Source organism: Ranitomeya variabilis, chromosome 4 (assembly GCF_051348905.1).
Source record: "Ranitomeya variabilis isolate aRanVar5 chromosome 4, aRanVar5.hap1, whole genome shotgun sequence".
Classification (NCBI taxonomy): Eukaryota; Metazoa; Chordata; class Amphibia; order Anura; family Dendrobatidae; genus Ranitomeya; species Ranitomeya variabilis.
Genome location: NC_135235.1, coordinates 474,052,744 through 474,061,071, shown reverse-complemented (window position 1 = coordinate 474,061,071; position 8,328 = coordinate 474,052,744). Strand labels below are relative to the sequence as shown.

At 44.5% G+C, this 8,328-nt stretch overlaps 1 long non-coding RNA gene across 2 annotated transcripts; it reads right to left on the bottom strand.

The window, feature by feature from the left end:
- Positions 1-870: 870 nt before the first annotated feature.
- On the bottom strand, positions 871-6,670 carry LOC143769043 (uncharacterized). Of its 2 annotated transcripts, none has more exons than XR_013214180.1 (3): positions 6,612-6,670; positions 4,583-4,718; positions 871-1,258 (listed from the first exon to the last, which is right to left on the bottom strand). It is a non-coding gene; the product is annotated as an uncharacterized LOC143769043 (long non-coding RNA). The 2 variants fall into 2 exon arrangements; XR_013214179.1 differs by lacking the exon at positions 871-1,258 and adding an exon at positions 4,444-4,498.
- Positions 6,671-8,328: the final 1,658 nt, after the last annotated feature.

The window sequence follows — 8,328 nt, the reverse complement described above, 5'->3', positions numbered from 1 at the left end:
TGGTTGGTGATATCAACTTCCTGTTTGTGGCACATTAGTATATGGGAGGGGGAAACTTTTCAAGATGTGTGGTGACCATGGCGGCCATTTTGAAGTCAGCCATTTTGGATCCAACTTTATTTTTTCCAATGGGAAGAGGGTCATGTGACACATCAAACTTATTGAGAATTTCACACGAAAAACAATGGTGTGTTTGGTTTTAACGTAACTTTATTCTTTCATGAGTTGTTTCTCTTTGTTTACAGCCATTGACATGTTGCAGAAGTTAACACGTGAGGAGCGGATAGAAATTCTGCATAATCTGCTTTTTGAGTTCATTGCCTGCAATACAACTGGAGATTACCAAATTCTCCTATATTTATCACTGAGGGCTGTGGCTCATAGCTAAAGTTGCAGCCTGAGAACATGGAGATGCAAGATCAAGTCCTTGAGCAATCTGATTACAGGAGAAGTGTGAATTAATTTAATAAGCAGAGACCTGTGGTCACACCCCGGAGGAGGAGCGATGATGACATCAGAGAGAGGTGAGTAGTAGAAGACGGGATTGAGACATCAAATAGGGACAGTTGGGCTATGGTTAATTGGTGGGGGTGATGGGTGTCTGACTCCCCTAGTATCAGGTCAGTTCAATATCAAAGTCGTGGAGGCAGCATAAGGCCCTATTGATATTGTTTTTATGACCTCCAATAATCGAATCTTCCTAGTAAAGCTCCTAACTTATTTCTTAAATAAGTGTAGTGGGATACCATTATATAAAATGCTAGGTGATTCAAAAAGAAAGGGGCAAAATTATAGCCTCGATATTCATAACCGAGAGACCATAACACAAATTTATTAACATGAAAAGACACACTATCTATCCAAGTCATATCTATAGACTACAAGTGTTTAAAATGATTTCCTTTGGTGACACTGCAGATGTCTAGGCGCTCATCTGGTTCTGTCCACTATTTTAGTGATTATCTCAAGTAGTTCAGATTTTGTGCCTGGAGGATCAGATATATTGAGTTCTTGATGTAGCCCCATAGAAAGAAGTTGCAGGCTGTTACATCTGGCAATCATGGAGGCCAGCGTAACATTGGTGACTTGTTTCCAGCTTGGCTGATCCAACTTTCCAGTAGAGTTTTATTCTGGTATCGGTGAACATCCAAATGGATGTTCAATCCTGCCGATTACAGGAAGATCTAACAAATGTTGTCACTCTGGAGCAAGTTCAGAGAAGAGCTACCAGGATGGTGAGCGGACTCCAAAGTGTGTCCTATGAGGAACGGTTAACGGTTAGCTTGCAAAAAAGAAGGCTAAGAGGAGACTTAACAGTGGTCTACAAATATCTGAAGGGGTGTCACAGTGTAGAGGGATCATCATTATTCTCATTTGTACATGGAAACACGAGAAGCAATGGAATGAAACCAAAAGGGAGAAGATATGGATTAGATATTAGAAAAAACTTTTGACAGTGAGGGTGATCAATGAGTGGTACAGGCTGCCACGAGAGGTGGTGAGTTCTCCTTCAATGGAAGTCTTCAAACAGAGGCTGGGCAGACATCTGTCTGAGATGGTTTAGTGAATCCTGCATTGAGCAGAGGGTTGGACATGATGACCCTGGAGGTCCCTTCCAACTCTAGCATTCTATTATTCTATGTGACATACATACTGTAAAGGTACCTTCACACGAAACGACTTTGTAACGATATCGCTAGCGATCCGTGACGTTGCAGCGTCCTCGCTAGCGATATCGTTTAGTTTGACACGCAGCAGCGATCAGGATCCTGCTGTGATGTCGCTGGTCGCTGAATAAAGTCCAGAACTTTATTTGGTCGTCCGATCGCCGTGTATCGTTGTGTTTGAAAGCAAAAGCAACGATACCAGCGATGTTTTACACTGGTAACCAGGGTAAACATCAGGTTACCAAGCGCAGGGCCGCAGGGCCTGGTTACCAGTGTAAAAGTAAAAAAAACAAACAGTACATACTCACCTGCGCGTCCCCCAGCGTCTGCTTCCTGACACTTACTGAGCGCCGGCCCTAAAGTGAAAGTGAAAGCACAGCGGTGACGTCACCGCTGTGCTGTTAGGGCCGGAGCTCAGTCAGTGTCAGGAAGCAGACGCTGGGGGACGCGCAGGTGAGTATGTACTGTTTGTTTTTTTTACTTTTACGCTGGTAACCAGGGTAAACATCGGGTTACTAAGCGCGGCCCTGCGCTTAGCAACCCGATGTTTACCCTGGTTACCCGGGGACCTCGGCATCGTTGGTCGCTGGAGAGCGGTCTGTGTGACAGCTCTCCAGCGACCACACAGCGACGCTGCAGCGATCGGCATCGTTGTCGCTATCGCTGCAGCGTCGCTTCGTGTGAAGGTACCTTAACTCATTACTTTAACATGTCTAAGTAGGAGTGGCCAGTGACAGTATCCTCAGCATAAAAAAGATGGGATGTCGACTTTGAAAGTTGTGCTATGATTGGCTGCTGCAATGGACAACTAAGCCAGTTTTACGTTCATTTTAAGCCACTGGCCATTAAACACTGACGTGACTTTAACTACAGTACCTTACTTTGTACACCATCCTTTTTACATGACCCTGTATATACCACCTAGTCTACTTTCTTTTTTACGGGGTGCAACATACTATATTATTCCATATTTTGTGTTACTTCAGATAGTGAGCTAAAGTATTTCTGCTTGATAAGGGTTAAAAAGAATCTATACTTAATTTAAAGTTTGAAAAATAAATATTTCAAACTTTATTCAAAAATCCATAAAAAAATGGGACTGGAAAAGACTTTGCAAAAAAGACTTTGCAGATAAGAACACCCCAAACTGATGCATTTCAGGCACTTTGTGCATCTTTAGTTATAGTCCTTCTGCCTAATATTTTATAAATTTCACTAATACCATTGAAACACCACTGACCCATTGTGGAATGGATTTTACACACTTCTAAAGATGTTTAATGCCATGTTATCTGGCACTAAGACTTTAGCAGTAGACGCTCTGTAGGGCTGTAGGTTGCAAGCTGGGTCCTCCAAGTCAACACCTTGAACTAGTTATTATGTTCTTCAAACCATTCCCATTGTCAACTCAACAGTGGAGAGAAATAAGCTGGGGCACTCTGACAAGTTGGGGGCAATGCAACACCATACACAGCAAACTGTGATGCATTGTGTCACCTTTTCATTATAACAAGTACTTTGCAGAAGTTTATGCTACAGTAAGTCTTCTGTGGCGCTGAATGGAACAGACTAGCCTTATTTTCAACACATCACTCATGGTTGCCCATGGTCCTGTCACCAATTGTCCTTCCTTGGATCACTTTTGATCAAATATGGAACACTGTACAAGTCTTGCTGTTTTTGAAATGTTCTAACCCAGCTGTCGATTCATTCAAATTTGACCCTCGTCAAAGCTGCTCAATACATTACCCTTGCCCTTATTCCTCAGCTGCAAGTTCAAATAAGGGGCATTTTATCAATACTTTCTCTTTTTGTTATGAGACATCCAGCCACATTAGATAGCAGGATTGGAAGACGGCGGTGCAGGATTTGTCAATGCACAATAATATAATCAGACTAACTGGAGACATGGAGACATCTCACAATACAAGCAAGAGCATACAGCCCATGTAGCTGCTATGGGGGCCCGTGAGAAGGAGGCCCAGCTTAGACTAAACCCCATCTCCTTTTTCTATGAGCTATGTGAGCCTGTACAGGCCCCCTATCCACAATCACAAGTGAAGGGGAAAAGACCAAAGGCATGAGATAACTCTTGGTAGAATAATAGTAATCATTCCCATTGGGGTAGGATGAATGGCTATTTTATTTCTATTATGGGAACAGAAAAAAAGTGGCTACCAGGCAGCACTTATTACACCACTCATCTAAGAAAAAAAACAATAGGGTCAGAAGGGTTAAAAAATCACTGTTGATCTGTTTCCTCAATGGCACATCAGAAGATGACTGCTAGCCTACTAAAAAACACCAGAACACAGGCATGCTTACCTGTTCAAGGCCTCCAACAATTGCACTACCCAGGGTGCACCAGGCCCAAGTAAAGATAGCAAACAACACAGGTGCAAATAATACCGAAGCAGCCAACCTACAATCAGGACTTGGCTGCTTGGAGCACCCGTGCAAAAAAATAGTCTGTATGTGGCATGTTCACACAGGACTGCAAAGTATATGGTGAAAAGCCTATTAATGACGCCATATATATAGTGGGCTAACCATGATGCATCCTGTGTGAACAGAGGCCACAGTGTACAGAGCCATCTAGTGCAATTGTTGGAGGCCTTGAACAGGTAAGCATCCCTGCCTGTGTTCTGGTGTTTTTTTGTTTAGTTTAGTGGAGGTTTTCCTCCAATGGTGTTTTTCTGCTAGCCTACTACATGGTGCCTGCTCTCTTGGAAGACATGAGGGCATTAACGATCAAGGCAGCTGGGAAGGAGGTGATGGTATGAAGCAGCTCCGACATGAGATTCCACTCGGATGTTGCCATGGATTCTCCTCTGCACGTGACATATAAAAACAATAAATTGTATAGATGTGTATTGACTGTCAACTTTAGATGAGGTTATAAGGAGGCTCCATACCTTGCCAAGGTATTAAAGTCACGCTTCTTGTCTTTAGATATTTGGGAAGGCCAAGATTTAGATGATGGTGCTGGAATACAGCCTGGAAATGGTTAATCCCTGCTGTCCTCTGTTGTTTGCTTTCTTGAAACACAAGCTGTGAAGGCACACATGAGACAGAAGGAAGTACAGCCTGTGTATTAACATACAGTGAAACCTGTTACCTTATACAGGTCCAAAGAACATGAAAGAAACCTGGGATTTCTAAGGGTACCGTCACACAGTGCCATTTTCATCGCTACGACGGCACGATTCATGACGTTGCAGCGTCGTATAAGTATCGCTCCAGCGTCGTATACTGCGGTCACACGTTGCAATACACGGCGCTGGAGCGATAATTTCATGACGTATTTGCGATGTAGAAGCCGTTGGTTACTGTGCGCACATCGTATACAACTGTGCGCACATCGTATACAACCTGTGTCACACAATGCAATCATGCCGCCACAGCGGGACACTAGACGACGAAAGAAAGTTTCAAACGATCTGCTACGACGTACGATTCTCAGCGGGGTTCTGGATCGCAGTAGCGTGTCAGACACAGCGATATCGTAAATGCATCGCTGGAACGTCACGAATCGTGCCGTCGTAGCGATCAAAATTGCACTGTGTGACGGTACCCTAAGTATTCAGCTTTGCACAAGTGTTTGGGATGTATAATGCTGAATATTCTTACCATACTTATATCTGCAGCATCCAAGTTCAGGAGCATGTCCCTGCATCCAGGGTCCCTTCTAATACAGAACAGTGCAAAAGTTTTATGAAGATGAAGAACAAATGCTGCAAAGATTGATTTTAAAGGGAACCTGTCACCCCAAAAATCGTATATGAGCTAAGGCCACCGGCATCAGGGGCTTATCTACAGCATTCTGTAATGCTGTAGATAAGCCCCCAATGTAACCTGAAAGGTAAGAAAAACAGGTTATATTATACTCACCCAGGGACGGTCCTGCTGCGGTCTGGTCTGATGGGCGTCGCGGTCCTGGTCCAGCGCCTCCCATCTTCATACGATGATGTCCTCTTCTTGTCTTCCTGCCGCGGGTCCGGCGCAGGCGTACTTTGTCAGCCCTATTGACGGCAGTGTAAAGTACTGCTGTATGCAGGCTTCGGGAAAGGTCAGAGAGGCCCGGCGCCTGCGCACTGCAGTACTTTGCTGTGCCCTCAACAGGGCAAAGTATGCCTGCGCCGGAGCCGCAGCGTGAGGACAAGAAGAGGACGTCCTCGTATGAAGATAGGAGGCGCCGGACCCGGACCGCGACGCCCATCGGACCCGAAACGAACACCGCTCTTGGGTGAGTATAATCTAACCTGTTTTTCTCATCTTTCAGGTTACATCAGGGGCTTATCTACAGCATTATAGAATGCTGTAGATAAGCCCCTGATGCAAGTGGTTAGCTCATATACAATTTTTGGGGTGACAGATTCCCTTTAAAAAATAGAAAGGTTAATCGTTTGTTTTTTACCAATTAACAAAATTAAAAGTGAATTAACAAAAGAGAAATCTAAATCAGATCAAAATTTGGTGTGACCACTTTTTGCTTTCAAAACAGCATCAGTTCTTTTACGTACACTTGCACACAGTTTTTGAAGAAACTCCCCAAGGAGATTCTTCCAAACATCTTGGAGAAGTAACCACAGATCTTCTGTGGATGTACGCTTACTCAAATCCTTCTGTCTGTTCATGTAATCCCACACAGACTGGATTACATTGAGATCAGGGCTCTGTGTGGGCACACAGAGGTGTATCTAGGTTTTCTGGCACCCGGGGCAAGAATTCAATTTGGCGCCCCTCTCCTCGAGATTCCACTCGCGGCTGTTTCAGGCACATGTCAGCTGTTCAAAACAGGAAAGATGTGGGCTCACCGCGGAGCCCACATCAAAGGGAGGGTGTCCGACTACTATTACACCCGATGTCGGAAAGGGGTTAATGCTCCTAGCGTAAATAGATATATGAGAAATAGTATAAAAAAAAAAATTTACAACCAGATACCTAATAGATGACGTTGTCACTTGAGTCATTCTCTTTCTTTTTGTCTTCATCATGTCCAGACCCCATGATGAGTTTCCCCCTCCACAGCTTATCTCTGCAGACTTCCGTCTTCTCTGGTCTTCTGCATCACATCCTAACATGATGCCCTTAAAGATAGCAGTGTCATAATGCTGCTGGATAAAAATATCTAACCTACGCTGAGCCCATGAATCTATAATTGCCCCTCACTATATTCCCTGCACAAAATATGACCCCCACACTGTCCCTCTTATGGTACAAACTCTCTACACTGCCCCCTCCTTTTCATACTGGGCCCCCCCCTTCACACTATCCTCTCACACTGGGTCGCCCTGATAGGGCTTTCATTCACCCCCCACATCCGATCACTGGCTCGCTCTTCTTATCTGCATCTCAAAAACATTTCTAGAATTCGCCCTTTTCTTACTTTCGACTCTGCAAAAACTCTTACTGTTTCACTTATTCATTCTCGTCTGGACTATTGTAACTCTCTACTAATTGGCCTCCCTCTTACCAAACTCTCCCCCCTCCAATCTGTCCTGAATGCTGCTGCCAGGATTATATTCCTCACCAACCGTTACACCGATGCCTCTACTCTGTGCCAGTCATTACACTGGCTACCCATCCACTCCAGAATCCAGTACAAAACTATTACCGTCATCCACAAAGCACTCCATGGCTCAGCACCACCCTACATTTCCTCTCTGGTCTCAGTCTACCACCCTACCCGTGCCCTCCGCTCCGCAAATGACCTCAGGTTGGCATCCTCAATAATCAGAACCTCCTACTCCCGTCTCCAAGACTTTACACGTGCTGCGCCGATTCTTTGGAATGCACTACCTAGGTTAATACGATTAATCCCCAATCCCCACAGTTTTAAGCGTGCCCTAAAAACTCATTTGTTCAGATTGGCCTACCGCCTCAACGCATTAACCTAACTATCCCTGTGTGGCCTATTAAAAAAAACAACAAAAAAACACATAATCAGTTTCCTCGCATCATGTTCTCATACACTTTATGCAGTCAATAGCACTCTGTGTCTGTACTGCTACATACTTAGGCAGTTAACTGGTTCATGCAGCTTTACATGAACACCCGAGCCTTACACTATGGCTGGTCCAAATAACTAAAGCAATTGTTACTATCCACCTCTCGTGTCTCCCCTTTTCCTCATAGATTGTAAGCTTGCGAGCAGGGCCCTCATTCCTCCTGGTATCTATTTTGAACTGTGATTTCTTTTATGCTGTAATGTCTATTGTCTGTACAAGTCCCCTCTATAATTTGTAAAGCGCTGCGGAATATGTTGGCGCTATATAAATAAAAATTATTATTATTATTATAGGGCCCAGTCTCTATACTATGAGCACCTCACTACACTGCCCCTTCTTGGTATACTGTCCCCTGCTGGCTGTGCCCTTACATGGTTCCCCATGCTACCCCCACACTACTCAGTCTCTATTCTGTGCCCGCTCATATTTTTGTTCTCCCATACTGTCTGCTGGCACTATTCCTCTCAATAGTCTCCTCATGTTTCCTCCTTATAAATGTACCCTCTCACTTGCCATACTGCTTCCTCACACATCACTCTGACTCCCCATACTGTGTCCACACCCATCCCATCACCCTCGCTCCCATTACTGTGTCTGCATAGATTTTCCCCTCACTCCTCATACTGTGTCCGCATCAATTCCTCCACTCA